The sequence below is a fragment of the Carcharodon carcharias genome, chromosome 21 (assembly GCF_017639515.1).
Source record: "Carcharodon carcharias isolate sCarCar2 chromosome 21, sCarCar2.pri, whole genome shotgun sequence".
Classification (NCBI taxonomy): Eukaryota; Metazoa; Chordata; class Chondrichthyes; order Lamniformes; family Lamnidae; genus Carcharodon; species Carcharodon carcharias.
In genome coordinates this window covers 5447784-5466651 of record NC_054487.1, presented here as the reverse complement: position 1 = coordinate 5466651, position 18868 = coordinate 5447784, and positions in this window count along the sequence as shown.

The following is an 18868-nucleotide window of genomic DNA, read 5'->3' as shown; positions in this document are numbered from 1 at the left end:
CAGCCTAGTTCTGAGCTATGATGTTACTTTACCACAATATGTGTTAACGAGGAGGAGTCACAATTCCCAGGTTAATGTGCTCACTCAATTCATCACCTTCAGCTTTGCATTGAGGTCCACACAGAGAATCAAAAGCATCGCCTCAAGGATGAGATCCGATGAATTTTCATTGGCTGCATGAGCTACTGAAGGCCATACGCATATCTGCCATCGCTCTCAATTGGATGTGGCGTAATTGATTTGTTACAGTATTTGTAATCTTGATGCAGAAGCTGACCATTTCGGAACGTGAATTTAAGCCACCTATGGTATCAGGTGGGGATTCAACGAATTTAATTTAAATAAGTGTAATTGGTCATAGCAACAGTGACTATCAGATTATCAGATTGCCGTAAAAGCCCAGCTGTTTCACTAATATCCTTTCGTGAAAGAATTCCTTACACTGACCTACATGTGATTCCGGCCTCCAGATATGTTGTTACACCTTAATGGTTCGCTGAATTGTCCTACCTATCCATACAGTTGTAGCAGACCTTTGCACGAAACGTGAAAAGCAATAGAACCAGACAGAGCCCTCTGCCTCGCCCTCTACACGGGAAAATAACGATTGCAGGCGCTTCTCAGTCAACTCTGAAAAGCGCTCCTTAATATCATAGAGGGGCCTGTTGCCAAGTTAGGAAAGTTGGCCCAAAGGCCAGTCGGGCAACGCGCTGAAATAGTATTGCACAACCAATCAGAACTTACAGTGAATACCTTGAACTCTCCCAACACCAAACCTCCCTAAACCCTGTCAAGCAGCAGGAAAGGCTCACCGGAGGCCGGCACACTGGTTGAAAGACAAGAGGGAGCAGACCAGGAGGTTGTCAGATTTGACATCGGAGCACAGATATTTAACGGAATCAGGTTAAACAACGCCAATGTAAAAAACAGTTATATGTTTACCTATATTCCTCCCTCAGCTGATACCTAAGTGCTCTTGCATGCAGATCACTACCTGGAAGAATCACTGAGAATATCAGCAGTGAAAAATGTACAACGGGTTTGGGAATTATTTACCAGTCACCAATTGTGGCTGGGCAGGAGTGCCTTTGACAGAACTGTCCAATGCCTGAAATGCTTATCTTTCAAAAACGGCATTTGTAAGTTGGTGGGGGAATCAACAAGAGGGAAAAGCCGACTTGAACTCGTCCTTACCAATCAACCTATCTGTGATGCATTTGTCCCGGATGTAATGAGCTAAGTTATCACCACGCAGTACTTCTGTGGACGAAGCCCCGTCTCACAATGAGGAAACCAACACTAAAATTGTGGAGCATTATCGCCCTGGTAAGTGGGATTGATTTACAGTAGGCATAGCAGCTCAAGACAGAGCATCTGTGGGGAGCTGTACGCTGAGCATCATCAAAAATAATTGTATTCGATCATAATCTGTAACCTCATGATTCAGCCTTTTTCTTGTACTTCTTTACGAGAAAGCTAGGGGTCACCTGTGGTTCAATGAAGAGAGCAGAAGAACATGCCAGTGGTAGGACCATATTACCGATCGTTGGATGGAAGTAAGCCTGAAGGAGGTTAAAGAGATCTCACGTTTTAGGTGCTGAAAAATGTTGCAGTGATATGGAGGGGTGCAAGCTTTGGAAAGGACTAACTGAGATAGGAAAGGATCTAATCGGGAGGAATTTGCAGAGTTGTTATGGCTTAAAGGGGTTGTGGAAGTTTAATAGTTTGGTGATGTTGTAGGGCGGCAGGAAGTTAGAGACATGTAAATGATTATTGGCCTGTAGCAGGGTCAAGAGGTCGTGAATGTCATAGCGCTGGACGAGGTTGCAGAGATATGACAAGAATCTGGAGTTGGAGGAAGTCACTAAGATAGGCAGCTTTCAAAGAGCTATATGACACGATGCTGAGAAAGGGAATACGATGGACGAAGTACACATCGAGGCATTGGTAGGCCGGCGGCCATTGTAGCTAATCAAACAGAGGGATGATTGTGAACGGGGCCAAGCGGGAATTTGGACAGGGACAGCAGAGTTTTTGTCACCTCCATTGTTCACTGGTGAAGTGTGGGAGGCGAGGCTGGAGACCATTTGGATAGTCAAATTGAAAGGTCACAATGACCTGGGTGAAATCTAAGCAATGGGGGATCTGAGACAGGGAGGGGGTCCGGCAAAGTTACGAATGTGATAACAAGAATTGTTTTGCGCTGATACAAATTTTTGAATCGAAGCTTATGCTGAATCCATTATGTCCCCGGTATTGTGGTGTCGGTTTCATCCTCCAACTTTATTTAAGGGACGGGGATGAAGTCGATCGGCAACCGCGAAGCAGATGCTCCGCAGCTGTCAGTTCCTACACCAGGAGCCTTGCCATGACCTCCACTTGTATCCGGTCTCCCTGTGAAAGCTCTTTGAATGGGCTTGTTCAAACGTAAAAGCACCTTGCACCGTGTGACTCCGAAGCAATATAGAGTGGAAAAAAGAAGCAAGAATAACAGGCGAGGTGAATTGAATGCAGGTGGAATCAAAAGTGACTATTTAAATTAAATTACAATAAGCAAATCAGACAAGAAGGCTTCCAGACATTGCAACGTTTTCCCTGCGTAGATTTATTACTTTAATTATTATTTCTGAGCCTAAAACAGATATTTTACATAGAACCATTGGAGCTGGAGGAGACTGTGGTTTATCTTCTGGCCTTCAGGGTTCTCTGTAACGCTACTCCTGCCAACTTTAATTCAGGACGTCTGAGTTCCATTTCATGCCCCTGCACCATTTCCCTTCCTTCTCTCTCGTCCCTGCTGCCGTTAGCCTGCAGCAGTGTCATATATTTCAGATGGTTCATGGTTGATTAATGTTCTAACTTCTCCAAGATTTTCCCCCGTCCCCTGGTGGTCACCACTTGCCCTTTACCCACTGCATCATCGTCATCCAATTGTCCGTCAACGTTCATTCCTCTCCACCCACAAGGCTGTTGCCCCCTCGATCTCAATTGATTTGTGTTTTAATTAATTTAATAATCGATGTCACCGGATACTTAACGGCCTCCTTGAGCTGTTCTCTGAACTTGGATTGAATCGCTACATAAATAAAAGTGTTTGTGCAACAACTTAAATTACGCAGCATGTTTGCAATTTGTTGAAATGTTTCAAAAGCAGGATCATCTAAGTGATCTGCAACACGAAGGAAATATAAAATGTACACGAACCACAGGAGTTTCAAGCTGCCAGATACTTAGAAGAGTGGAATAACAGACTTCCTCTGCTCTACATCTCTGGGTCACAGCTATTGTCTCCCTTGTTCTGGCCCCTCAGATCCTTACGGATCCGGCTAGCCATTAAAAATAGCTGGACTGGAAGGCAGAAAGCGCTAACACGCGCGTGTTCGGCTTCATATCTGAACCTCAAGTATGACTGTTTCCTTTGAATGTGGGGTAAAAAGTGCAAGGTTTCAGCAGCAAATTGAGCTGCACAGTTTCGGAGATTAGTAGACATGAAAGACACGGCTCTAAGGTCAGGAAATATTTTCTGATGCCTGTTCATTTTCAATGTCAACAAACCCCAAACGGAAGGTGGCCATTTTTTAAGGAATCACGGACTATAATTCTGCTCTAAATAGGGCAGGAGGTTTGGTTTTGAATTTTCATATTTTTAACCAATGACAAAATAAATTTCCATGGAGATTTCACAAAATTAATGAGCTCTTCTCTGAACTTCCTTTCTGTTGCTGCACAAATGTACGTGTTTATACAAGACTTCAACTGGGTGAGCAATAAATGCAGCATCTGTATATACTGGTTGGATACGTAGGACCAGGGCATCAGTCCACTGACTTACCACCGATGTCAGACTCAATAATATAAAATTGGCAGACACGGCGAACAGCAAAATAATGGATTTTCTTCGGTTCTCCACCTCTGGATGGCGCTGTTTCCCAGTCCTGGGAGCCCGGGCAATATTGGTTAATATAATGCGCCTGACTGTTAAACAATTAAACAGAACTACTAAGGCAAAAGAAACCAAAGGAAATAGAAAATTTTGTAACCATAAATAGGCTCCGGCTGCAGGCGATCTGAAAAAGGCCACATTGGGGCTGAAACCCCGCTAAATATTGTTTATTATTAATGTATGTTCAAATGCAAACCAGAAAGGGATGTTCTCTAAACACATTAGCACAGAAACAATTATTATGACGATAGAAGCAGTTTCTGTGAGTATGAGCGTTTCTGTGTGTGCATCTGAGTGAGCGTGTTTGTGTGTGAGTATTTGAATGTGCATATGTTTGTGCACATGTGTGCCTTCCCGTGTGTGTATTTGCCTTTGATTGTGTGTGTTTGACTCTGTGGATGTGTGTGTGTTTCTGGGTATTTTTCAATTTAATTTTTACGTTTTGTGGATTTCTCTGGCATTTCAGCTTTTAATTCCCATCGCTAATTGACCTTGTGAATAATGCCTATCATGTGTGTGTGCGTCTGTATTTTTGTGTGTGAGTATTTGTATCTGTGCATATTTGTGCACGTGTGCCTTCCTGTGCACTTGCTGGCATTTGAGGGTGTGTTTTTGACTCTGTGTGTGTTTGACTGAGTGTTTGCATGTGATAGTGCCTGTGTTTGTGTGAGTCAGTGTGTGAGACTGTGTGTGTGTTCATGTCTGTCAGTCCTTGTATATGTTTGTGTGTGTTTGTTTGTCATTGTGTGTGGCTGTGGGATTGTGTGTGTGTGCACTTGTGACCAATTTTGAAATTCATTTTTTCAGTTTGATGGCTTCACCGGCTAGGTCAGCTTTTAATTACCATCCCTAATTGGCCTTGTGAATGACAGCTATCGTGTGTGTGTGTGTGTGTGAGAGAGAGAGAGCGAGAGGGAGAGAGAGTCTGAATGTGCGTATATTCTAATGTCTGTTATTGTGAGTTTATACTTGTGTGTGTGTGTTTGTGCACATGGGTGCATTTCTCTGTGTGTGGTTTCATTTGAGAGTGTGAGTTTGCTGTGTGTGTTCCTGACTGTGTGTGTGTGTATGTGTGTGTGTGTGTGTGGGTGTGTGCATTTTTTAAATTCTTGTTTCCGATTTGTGGGTTACCCTGGAAGGCCAGTTTTTAAATTTCCATTCCTAATTCGTTTTCTGACGTAAGTCTATATTCCGTGTGTGTCTGTTTGCAAGTGTGTGTGTCTGTGAATGTGTGTGTGCACATTTTTTGTGTGTAAGTCTGAATGTGCATATAATCTAAAGTCTGCTATTGTGAATTTATATTTGCGTGTGTGTGAATATTTGAAAATGAGTAAGCTTGTGTCCATCTGTGAATTCCTGTGTGTGTGCTTGCATGCGAGAGTGTGTTTGAATGTGTGTGTGTGTGTGTGTGTGTGTGTGTGTGTGTGCGTGAGAATGTGTCAAACATAGAAACATTGAAAATAGGAGACGGAGTAGGCGATTCGGCCCAACAGTACTACTCCACCACTAATTCTGAACATGGCAGATCATTAAACTCAATAGCCTGTTCCCGCTTTCTCCCCATACCTTTTGATGCCTTTCGCCCAAGAGCTATATCTAACTCCTTCCCCAAAACAGTCAAAAATTTGTCCTCAACTACTTTGTCTGGTTGCAAATTCCATGGGCTCACCACTCTCTGGGTGAAGCAATTTCTCCTCAACTCAGTCCTAAATAGTCTACCCCGTATCTTCAGGCTGTGACAGCTGGTCCTGAAATCTCTCACCATCGGGAAATTTCTTCCTGCAGCTACCCTGTCCAATCATGTTAGAATTTTATAGGTTTCATTGCAATCCACATTCTTCTGAGCTGCAGGGTATTTAATCATAACCGACTCAATTTCTCCTCATAGGTCAGCCTTGCCATCTCAGGAGTCAGTCTGGTAAACCTTCGGTGCACTCCCTCTATAGTCTCTCACTAGGAAGGTGAACATATCTTCTTTAACGCCTGCTGCACCTGGATGCTTACCTTCTGTGACTGCTGTACGATGACACCCAAGTCTCATTAGACATTCCCGTCTCTGAATTTTTAGCCATTCAGATAATAATGTGCCTTCCTGATATTGCTACCAAAGTGGATAACCTCACATTTAGCCACATTATACTGCATCTGCCATACATTTGCCCACACACCCAGCTTGTCAGAATGACACTAAAGCATCTCTGCATCCTTCTCAAATTCACCCCCCTCCCCCTTGAGCTTAGTGTAATCTGTAAATTTGGAGATAATACATTTGGTTCCCTCATCCAACTAATTAACATACATTGCGATTAGCTCGGGTCCCTGCACCGAGCCTATGGTCCTTGACTAGCCACTGCCTGCCATTCAGAATAAGAACAACTTATTCCTCTTCGTTTTTTCCTATCAACCAGTTTCCGATCCATCTCAATACACTACCCAAAATCCCAAGCGCTTTAATTTTACACTCTAATCTCTTATGTAGGACTTTGTCGAAAACATTCCGAAAGTCCAAATAAACCACATCCACTGGCTCCCCCTCAACTCCAACAGTTACATCCTCGAATAATTCCTGTAGATTTGTGAAGCATGATTTCCCTTTTGTAACACGTGCGGACCCTGTCTGATTCTGCCACTTCTTTTCCGCATGCTCAGCTATTAAATTTTTAAGAATGAACTATAGCATTTGCCCCAGTACCGACATCAGGCAAAGTGGCCTTTAATACCCTGTTTTCTTTCTACATCAATTTTCACTCGTGGAGTTACAGTAAATACCGTGCAATCGGTAGAAACTGGTCCACAGTCTACAGAATCTCGGAAGACGACCACCAAAGTATCCATTATTTCTAGGGCAATTTCCTTAAGTTCGCAGGGCTGAAGATTATCATGCCCTAGGGTTTTGTTGCATTTCAATCCCATCATGTTCCCCAACAACTTTTCCCCACTAATATTGATTAATATCAGCTCCTTCCACTCACTAAAGCCTGTGTTCTCCAACATTTCTGGAATGTTGTTTGTGTCCTCCTTTGTGAAGACAGAAACAAAGTATGTATTTAGTTAGTCAGCCATTTTTGTTGGTCCAAATTATACGCTCCCCTGTTTCTGACTGAAAGAGACCTACATTTGTCTTCACCAAGCTTTTTCTCTTCACATACTTCAAGAAAGTGTTACAGTCAATTGTTACATTCCCCGCAAGCTCGTTATCTATTTTGCCCTTTATTGAATAAAATGGTTCTCCTTCGCCAATCTTTCCTGTTTTACTACTGCACCGGAGAGGAATAAAGCATTTTTGCAGTTCACCCATATTCTCTTTGAATGTTTAGCATTGCCAATCCACCACCGTCCCTTTAATTAATGTTTCCCAATCGATCATAGCCAACAAGCAACTCATATATCATAAATTCCATTATTAAGATTCAGGGCCCGAGCATCAGAATCAACTAGGTAACTCTCCATCTTCACAAAGAATTCTACATTATTATGGTCGATCATCGCCAAGGGGCCTCGCACAGCTAGATTATCAATTATCCCTTTCTCATTACACTATACCCAGTCTAGTATGGGCTGTTCTCTAATTGGTTCTTCAACATATTCGTCCAGAAAACCATCCAATGTACATTCCAGGTATTCCTCCTCTCCGGAATTGTTACTAATTTCATTTGCCCAATCTATATGCAGATTAAAGTCACCCATAATTTCAGATGTTCTTTTAGTGCATGCGTCTCTAATTGCCTGCTTAATGTCATTGCCAAAATCACCTCTGCAGTTTGGCGATCTATATACAACACCCCCAACGTTTTTTGCTCCTTAATGTTTCTCCACTCTGCCAATAAAGACTTCAGATCGTCGGAGCTAATATCTTTCCTCACGATTGTGTCAATTTCCTCTAATCTGCAATGCAATTGCAACGCCTTTTCCTTTTTTTCTTTCCATCCTAAACAGTGAATATCTCTGATGTTCAATCCCAATGCCTGGTCACCCTGCAGCCATATCTCCGGAATGGCAACTACATCATACCTGTTTACATTTATTTATGCAGGTATTTTGTCAGTCGTATTTGGAATGCTCCTTGCATTAATGCACAAATACTTCACGGTTATCTTTTTATCATTACTTGTCCCTTTCCCAATATTTTTCACTCAACACCTGTTGTTTACTTGCCCCGATGTCTCTGCCTATCAGTTGTCTTATTACATATTTGTCTTTTTTTTCTTATCCTTGCTTCCCCCTCATCTGACTCGCTTCCTTTACCATGCCATTTTAATTGAAAACTTCCCCAATGACTCTTTTACCTGTCCAGATAAAAGCTGTCCAGTTTGAAGTGGTCCCATCTCCCCAAGAACCAGTCCCAATGTCCCAGTATTCTGATGCCATCCCCCTCACACCAACTCTTCAGCCACGTATTGATCTGATAAATCCTGCTATTTCTACTCTGAAGAGCACATGGCACTGATAGTAATCACGAGATCAAAACTTTCATGCCTTGCTTTTCAACTTGCTTCCTAACTCCCTATACTCTACTTTTAGGACCTCATTCCTTTTTTACTATGTCGTCTTTTACCAATGTGTACCACGAGCACTGGCTGCACACCCTGACCTTCAGGGTGTCCTGTACCGCTCTGAGGCATCCTTGACCCCAGCACCAGGGAAGCAACATACGATCTTGGTGTCTCGACTGCTGCCACAGAAAAGCCTATATTTTCCCCTTACAATTGAATCGGCTAAAATTTCTGCATTCCCACACTTTGTACCAGTCCCAGTGCAGTAGAGCTAACTGTGGTGCAACAAATTCGGCTGTTGCATCTTTCCCCTCAGAGGCCATTCCTCTCAACTGTATCCAAAGCGGCAGAACTGCTTTGCTGGGGAATGGCAACAGTAGATCCCTGCACTACCTACCTGGTCGTCTTGGTCTGCCTGATGGTTACCCATCCCCTTCATGCCTGTGGACTCTTAGCCTGCCATGTGACCAACTCTCCATACTCTCTGCTGGTGGATGCCCGACAGTTTCTCCAGCCGCCGATCCAGTTCTGAAACCTGGGCCTCCAGGAGCTGCAGCTGGAGACTCTTCCTGTGCTGGCCCCGGGGACTGGAAATGTTCCCTGTTTGGCACATAGAGCAGGGGAAGCACACCACCTCTTTGAACTCCCCTACCATGATTTACCCCTTTAAATTTAATTGAACCTTTTGGAAGATACGTAATTTCTAGTAATATCAATTGCTCTCGGATCTTTTTTCCCCTCATGCAAGTTGTTACAGATTTTAGCCCTTACAAACGATGGGCCACAAAATAAGACCTTAAATACCAAAAGTGGTAAAAGTGGTAAATACTCACCCGACCATACTCACAGCGCTCAAGAGTTAGCTCATTCGCTCCTCAGCGAACTCCCTCAATCACCAAACTCCAAATTAAGCACTCTACTGCAGCCCAAAGCAGCTCTCCAATGCCGACAATGTAAGCATTGTAAGGTGGCCTATTTACATACTCTCTGAATCTAGTCTCTGAACACCAGTTTAAATCAGTTATCTTGTTAATTAGTTGCAGCTGCAAGCAGAGGCTGTATAAACCTTGTTTTAAAGCTGGCATAAAACTCACCTTCTTACTACGTGAACAGCAGTTTTTTTAGTAAATTAGTAAGTTAAAGAAAGATTAGGCTTTAGACAGAAATTAACACTTGAATTCCCTCGGTAAGCAAAGTCCAAAATAAGTGCCCCACTGCAGCCCGAAGCAGCACTTCAGTGCAGACTAATATAGCGAGGGATTGTGTGTGTTTGCGTGTGTGTATGTATGACGTTTTGCTTGTGAGCGTTTCTATGCTTGCCTGTTTATGAGTGTGTGCGTGTTTGCATGTTAATGTGTGTCTGTGTGGAAGTCTGAGTGCGTGAGATTTATTCAGTGTGAATGGGTGTTTGCGTGTGTGTGTGTGTGTATTTGTGTGTTTACGTGATTGTGTGCGCATGTGTTGGTGTATGTTTCTGTATATGTGTTTGCACGTGTGCGTGTTTGAGCATGTGTCTCTGTGTGTGTGCGTGTACATGTGTGTATGTGTGTGTGTTTGGGTGTAGGCATATGTTTGCGTTTGTGTATTTGGGTGAATAGATGGGTGTGCCTGTTTCTGTGTATAGTTATTCATAGTATAAGCACTTCGCTTCTTGGGCCAAAATTATTTGCTCATTCCTAGTTGCCTTTGAGATGGTGTTGGCGAACCGCATTTTCGAAGCTCTGCATTCCACTTGGTGTAGCTACACCGCACTGCACTATTAGAAAGGTAGTTCCATGATTTTGACGCAGCAACAGTGAAGGAACAGTGAAGGTTTTAACCAGAATGGTGAGTGCATTAGAGGGGAACTTCCATGTGGTGATGTTTCAAGTGATATGCAACATTTCTGTGTGTGTGCGTGTCTGAGAGTGAGTGTGATTTTGTTGATTGTGTGTGCGAGTGTGTGTGTGTGTCTGTGTGTTTGTGTTTGTGTGTGTATATGAGCGCAAAACTTTGTCAGTTTGCGTGAGACTGCAAGGGTTTGTGTCTGTGTATATATGTGAGTAAGTGGGTGTGTTCAATTGTGTCCGTGTGAGAGAGTGTATTTGCATGTATGAGCATTTATATCTGTGCGCCTGTTTCTGATACATGAGTGCGTGTGTGTGCACACGTGTGTGTACGTGTGTGTATGCTGTCATTGTGTCTGTTTTTATATCCAAGTTTTTGTGTGTGTTTGTTTGCATGTGTGTATGCTAGGGTTTGTGTGTTTATGTGCAGGTGTGTATGTTTCTTCGTGTTTATATCTATGTTTCTTTTTCTGTGTGTGTCTGTGTGTTTTTGTGTATATGACTGTATATTTGTCTGTATGTGTGTCCGCGATTTTCCATCAGTTTGTATGTCCCTGTGTGCGTGTTGTTTTGTGTTTGTACTCGAGGTTGCCTATGTTCGTGTTTTATTGTGTATGTGTTTGTGTTGGTGCATTTATGTGTTTCTTTTTGTATAAGTATGTGCGTGTCTTTGTGTGCCTGTGTGTCTTTCTGTGCATTTGTGTGTGTGTGTGTGTGTGTGTGTGTGTGTGTGTGTGTGTGTGTGTGCCTGTGGATATGTGTGATTGTATGTCCCTTTGCATGTGTATCTGACTGTTCCTAAAAATTACATTCACATTCACCTTTGATCGATTTGTGGTCATTTGTTGCCCGAAGCTGAAAAGCAAATAATGCAGCAAGAAACCGGCGTCTGTGTTTCTGGGAAGAGTGACTGTGCTGAGCTGTTTAAAGAATGTTTTCTGGAATTATATGTTAAGAGGTCAGTATTGGCTGAGGAACATCCCCTGGCTTTGCTGGGTCACAGCCGAGATTCGGTTATCTCTGTTCTGGACAATAATCGAGTTCCTCCACCACATTCTAACACCGGGTATTCCATTTGTCCTCATTCTGCTGCTCAATGTTCTCACCGTCAGAAACATTTCAATGAGCAGCAGAGCCCACAGGAGAATTAATCACAGTAATGTGGTGAGTCCCAGAGATCCAGAAATGGAGAGTCGAAGGAAATCCATTATTTTACTGTTTGTGACCTGGGCCAATTACAACCTGTTATGGTCAACATTAATGGTTTATTCTTTATGGAGGCGAATTAGGGATTTGGGGTTTAGGTCGGTCTGTTTCGATAGGTTTGTTCAGAAATTGCGCAAGATGCTGCAGCTCCTGAGCTGCTGCACTATAACTGTGATTTATGCCATGAAACAGACTCCATTCAGACAGCAGTTGGAGAATGTGCTGAAATATCCTTTTACTCAAATTCTTCAATTCTTTCAATGATGAGAATAACTCATTACCGAAAGCTTCCACTACCTGTGCGGCCTGTCTACCACAGACACGAGTGATTGATTGGCACCTCCACTTTCCCATTGGCCAGGATGCCTGTCCATCATGGATAACTCTCATTTATTGGACGAAAGAAAACAGCTCCAAAAATCTCTGTGTCACCTCCCCCCTTCCCCGACCACCCGCAGCCCAAACTCCACCCAACCCCCTCCCTGCCGTTGGCCGGGCTCCACCGTCAGCATGGGTACCTCTCACGTATTGGGCCGAGCAACTGAGCTCCATGTTAAATACATGTCCTCTTATTGGCATAGCTGTCAATCAATCATTGTACCGGCTCCCTAACTGGTCAAAAAAAAATCCCATTGGCAGGGCTGCCTGTTCATCATGGATTTCCTTACTGGTTGGACAGGGAAAAGGAAAAACGCTTTCTAACATCATGGCCCTCATGTCCACATGTCCGTCGTTGTCCTGCTAAAGTGCTAATATGAAGCCCAGTGCCACTGGAGGAAGAACACCGCATCTTCCAAATGGGCACTTCACAGCCTTCTGGCTTTAAAATTGAGTTCAACAGCTTAAGAGCATGAACTGGCTCCTATACATTCACTCCCCGTTTTAAATCACATTTTTTAGCATGTGTTTTTATTTTTTCTCCATTTATTTTCATTTTTACTTTCAATCATGCATTAATTGTTTTCACCCCTTTTATTCCCTTTACCTGTCCCTTTTGCCATCCTTTCACCCCAACTACCGCCCACTCTCCCCAAATCAGCAACAAAACTGACACCTGTCTGTTGCTCTATGTTGTTCTTTCACAGAGAGCTTGCACTTGTTATGTTAATCACACATTCTGCTTTATGCCATTATGGGCATCTTATTTAGCCCTTACCATTACATGTAACACCCCATTTGTCTTTTTTCCATGACATCTTTGTCAATGTTTCCTTTGTCTCGACATATTGTTAACCTTCAATCCAGCTTCACCTGCTCCACCCCCTTAAACATTATAAATTCCATGACATTTCTACTTCACTTTACCTCCGAAGGAGAGTCATACGGACTTGAAAACGTAAGTATGTTACTTTCTCCACATCCACTGTTAGGCCTGCTGATCCTTTCCGGATTTACCTGTCTAAATCTATAACACTTCATTTGTCTGTGCTGCCTGCCCATCATGGCTACTCATCCCTGGTTGAATAGAAGAACATACCTTTAAAATACCTAGACTCTTTGTGGCCTACCTGTCAACAATCGTTATCGTTCAACACTGAAACAGGAATTATTCTGCTGGAAACAGGAAACAATCCTCACATAGAACGGTGTGTGTGTGTGTGTGTGTGTGTGTGGGGGTGGGGGGGGGAGGGGGGGTTTGTGGGGAGAGTGGGAACGTTCAGACGAAGTGATGTGATCAAAAAAGGTGAGGTAAGAAAATAATTTTAAGAAAGTGGGATCACCACTGGGATATAAAGGAGAATTGGAAAGGCAGAGAAGAACCAGAGAGAGATAGTGAAAGTGAGGCAGATAGAGAGAGGGAGAGAGAGAACCACAGACAGAGTCAGAGTGCGAGACAAATAAAGAAAAAGAGAAAGAGGGAAAGAGAGAGAGAGACAGAGGGAGAGACAGAGAGACAGCGAGTGAGAGAGGCAGAGTGATTTTGAGGAAGAAGGGGAGAGACACAGAACGGGAGGGGGTATTGGCAGGGGATAGAGAGTACGGGAGAGAGTGAGAGGGCATAACAGATTGAGAGATGCGGAGCGAGTTTTAGACAGTGCTATTACACATCAGCTGGTAAAGGTTGAGGTTGTTTAAATTCCAGTGTGAAACTTGAAGAACGATCATAACCTATATATTCAATTCTTATGTTGCAATGCAGCTCTGAATTCAGAAATAACACCAACAAGCCTCCGGACTTTTTAGGTATCAAACTAAATTAAAGAAGTATTAATTTAACAACACGTGCACATGCCTACAAGTTTCTACCATAGCAACTTTTAAATAAAACCCAAATGTATCACTTCCCGGTAAATCTTCACCAAGGCAACAATATTCAGTATGCATTAAACAAACACCAGGCAAAGTAGATTTGACATTGCAAATTCAAAATGAGCTTCCATTCAATTTGTTTCCTTCACAAGCATAGGCCAAGGCTTACGGTGCAGTTAGATCTTAAATTCATATGACATACACGACACTCCCAACTCATCTAAGTTTTTCCTTAGATTTCCCTTTGGATGTGAATTTTCGATTACATTGGAAGGTTTTTAATGTTACTTCTCCTAAGAATAATCCTTCCATTAAACCAATGTAAATAATGCTTAAGCACATTTCTTGGTGTCTCCTAACTACTTGCAGGATTTTAGGCATTATTATGTCTGGTTCATTCAAGAAATGCAGCTGTACTATTTGCCTTCGATCTTTATGTTTATCTAATTAACGTCACAAATTGCTACACATGAAAGCATCCAGACTGATTGAATTTAATCCAATTTAGTCAAAACAGACGCACACAGGCACACACTTTAACGTCGATCATGGTACAATTCCAATTTTAAAGTAATTTCCAATAACTTTATACATACAATATCCATTCATAATATCCCACTCCCTATCGAGAAATGAAACGTCATAATTATAAAAGGCAGCCTCATTTTTTTTTAATAACCCTTCCTCACTCCATCACCTATACTTGTTATGGCATTACACTACATGCATGTATCAACTTAACAGTATATGCAAGTCCTTGCTATCAACATAAATCATTCCAGTTTAGTGTCCATGTTTTATAATTCCCTATTGTCCTTTCTAAGCTTCAAACTCATGAAAACGGTTCTTTGAGCAGATTTTCTCTACCGGCAAAATATGCAATCCTAATGTAATTGGGCGTAATAGTAGGCTTCACCTGAAAAGACTTGCAATTTTGTTTCGAGGTTTGGCCAAAATTTTCAAAGGTTTGTGGCCTATGAAAAGAATTGTTTCTGATGAATTGTTTGCAACATAAATTTCATAACGCTGCAATGTGAATACCATACCCAATGTCTCTTTTTCCATCGTTGAATATCTTCTGAGTTGTATTTTCAACTTCTGTTTAAAAAAACCCTATCGGTTTTTCAATTCCAGTCTCATCTTCTTGTAACAGTACCGCCCCAATCGCTATACTGCTTGGGTCGACGGCTGATTTAAATTATTTTGCATAATTGGGCACTGCCAAAACTTCTGTAATTGTTAATGCAGTATACAAACTATCAAATGCCTTCTTTCACTGGAATGAGCATAATAACTTCATGTTCTGAAGAGTTACGAAAGTTATGAAGAGAGGTTTGATAGACTTGTGTTGTTTTCGTTGGAAGAGAGAAGACTAGGGGCCGACCTTAACGAGGTGTACAAGATTATGAGGGACATGGATAGGGAGCAGCTGTTGCCCTTAATTGAAGGACCAGTCGCTAGGGGACATAAGTTCAAGCTGAGGGGCGGAAGATTTAGGGGAGATGTGAGGAAAAACGTTTTTACCCAGAGGGTGGTGATGGTCTGGAAGCGTGATGGATGCGGGTTGACTCACATCCTTTAAAAAGCAGCTGGATGAGCACTTGGCACGTCATAACATTCAAGGCTATGGGCCAAGTGCTTTTAAATGGAATTATGTAGATAGATCAGGTGTTTCTCACGGTTTGGTGCAGATTCGATGGGCCGAAGGGCCTCTTCTGCACTGTGAGATTCTGTGATTCTGTGAAAAATCTAATTGCTGGGACTTAGGGTTGTTAGAATTTTGTAATTATTTGAACGCATTTTAATGGGAAATATGAAGTGATTATTGACCTGAATGATTCATTATTTAGGCTCAAGATAATAGTAAATATGCATTATCATTATTGAACTGAACAACAGTATATGTTAACTCTGTTCATTTATTAAGCAATACGTTCATATTCGTTGTGTCGTTTAGCAAATCCGTCATATTATGTTTAATTTTGATTGGATTGAAGAGTGATTTAATATTTCATGGGCTTAACAAACTAGACAACAATTACCAGTTACTGATATTATTGGACACTGATAATTTGATTATCATTAACCACTTATTTCCAGAGACAATTCACCTTAACTCGATAGGGAAGTTGTGTATTGTTGCTAAAAAAACATTGTCCAAGGTTTTCATCTTGCAGTCATCAGGACACTTGCAGGAATGCAAGGGGAAAACCATTATTTCGAAATATGCGAAGAGATTGCTGATTGGTTTGGAAATAGTGTTGTCATGGCGAATGCATCACTGATGGTAACTGACAGTTAACTGCCATGCATTGTCTGAAATTTAGATGAGGCAGCTTGACCCTGATTGGCCAAGGTTTTGCCCTGACGATAGAGTAAGCGAATGGTTGTGACTAATTTTATTTTGCTGAAACAAGCAGCGAATTTTCATGTCCTTCCCATCTGCAAAGGAAAGGGTGTTTTCATATACAGAGCTTCCAATGCACGTACCTGCACCACATTGCGAGCCTAACTGGTAATCTCAATTTGTTTTTTCAGGGTAATCATTGGCACATTTAAGTTTATTTGCAAAATGTTGTTGAATCGCACAACCATATCTAATGTTTGATACTTTGTCTTGAGCTTCACAAGGCGAGCTAATCAGATATGATCTTTATCCTCCCCATTGCAAACGGCAGCCGTGACCTGCTGCTTAAAGCGATCCGCCAGTCGTTGGGCCTACTTCCTACATAGCTCGCATCGCACAGTCACTGAAATTGATGTACCACCTTACTCGTTTGCGTGATTGGTGGAATGTCTTTTTTGGCTTGTTAGCAGCTTCCTGTTATTTGCAGACAGGAATAACATGGACGTGCACTGCGTCTGTTTGAGATAAAGAAACCAGCAATATTCTTTGACTCATTCCTCAGGGCAAGGAATTGACCAATCAGGGTTATGCCGCCCTGGTTAAACTTCCAACAAATTTTGGCTGTTAACCAACAGTCACCATCAGTGGTGCCTTCGCCCTGCAAAGATATTTGACAACCAAAAATCGCTCTCTTCTCATACGGTATTAATTGTAGTTTCGCCCATTTTATTGGTATTGTTGCGTGTGTCCACATGAATGCCAGACGAAAGGCTTGTCTCTTTTCGGAGCTATAATTGCATCCATCATTGAGAAAACGCTTGGAGTCTATTATAAAGGACATAATAGCAGAGCTTAGAAAAATGCATAATATAATTAAGCTGAGTAGGCATGAATTCATGAAGTGAAATTCACACCTGCTAAATGTTTACCAATTCCTTGAGAGGGCAAAAATCAGGGTAGACAATGGGGAACCAGCAGGTGCAATTTATTTGGATTTGCACAAGGCATTTGATAGGGTGCTGCACCTGAGGCTACTTAATAGATTAAGACTTTTGAAAGAGCAGGTAAGGAGGAAAGGGCGGTGCTAATACCCATGGGGGTATTATATTAGCGTGGATAAAGGGTTGGCTAACAAATTGAATACAGAAATTTGGTGTAAGTGGCCAATTTCAGGATGGCAAACTGTAACATGTGGAGTGCCAGAGGGATCAGAGCTGGGGCCACTGTAATTTACATTATGCATTAATGACTTAGATAAGGAATGCACTCCCCCAAGGTTGTGAATGACACACAAATAGTTTGGAAGACATGTGGTGAGGGTGCCGCAAAGGGTTATAGACAGTTTAGTGTGTGAGCAAAAAAATGGCAGATGGAATATAACCTGCGAACATGTGAGGTTTTGCACCTTGACAGGAAGTAAAAAGGTCTGAATATTAATAAATTGGTAAAAAGACCCCAGGGCTGCAGAACAAAGGGCTTCGGGGTCCTCATTCATGAATCACAAAAAAGTTGGCATACAAATTAAACAGGTTGTAAGGGAGGCAAATGTGATGTTGGCCTTTATTTCAAATTGAATGTGCTATAAATTATGAAAGTCTTGTTAACACAGTAAAAGGCACCAGTTAGACCAAACCTAAAATTCTCTGAAAAATTTTGCTTCCCTTTTCTAAGAAAGATGTACTGACAATGAGGGCAGTCCAGGGAAATTTCACCAGTTTGAATCAGGTCAGGCAGGAATTTTCTTATTCGGTTCTGTAGGTTGGATTTGTACTCATTGGAATTTCGAAAAATCAAAGGTGGCCTTCTTGAAACGTGCTCGGCAGAGTAGATGCTGAGAGGTTGATTCACGTTGTGGGGGATTCTAGGACTAGAGGGCATAATCTTAGATTGTGGGGTGGCCCATTTAGGAGATAGATTAGGAGGATTTTTTTATCGGCTTACAGGGTAATTAATCTGTGCAATTATTTACCACAGAGGGCTGTAGATGCTGGGTGGTTAAGTGTATTTAATGCTAAGATAGATTTTTAACCAGTAAGGAATACAACGGTTATGCGGGAAAAGGCAGGGAAGTGGCGTTCAGGATTATCAGGTCAGCCATGATCTCATTGTATGAGGAGCAGACTTCATGGGTCGAATGTCCTACTTCTTCTCCTATGCCTTAAGGCATTTATATTATTATTGCAATGGCAATTCGTTAGGTGTTTATTGGACAATGAAAGAACTATATGTTCGCTGTTATTATTCTACTTTTAATAATCAAATATTTAAATTTACTGTCACAGCATACAGTAATGACGCACTCGCTTCTAAAATTGCCCTAAAGTTCACTTAGCCATGTACGGTAATCATTGTTAGCTTAAAAAATGCGTATGTACTAATACAATTGGCAGCTTGATGTGTGCAAAAGGTGTGAACCGAGCAATATTTTTTTACTCGTTTGTGCACTGAATAACCTGAGATATTTACAGTAATTATCGGGCTGACCAATAAATTAATTTAGATTGTAACGTTTTATGTTGATTTGATTATCACTCTCAACATGGGTCAAAAAACCCTATTAATCTTTAATGTGAAGAAGGAACTGAACGATTATTATTCAATTAGTATAATTATTCAATAAAAACTTATTAATTGATGCAATTAACAGTGATTCGATATTTTCCGTAAATATTTGAATTGAGATTAACTGGAAATAAGTATTAGACTGAACAATGATTTTATAGTTAACCTCAACACAAGGATAACGATGAAAAATGCTCTGTGATTAATCACATGATGATATCTTGAAATGTTTCTTGAAAAT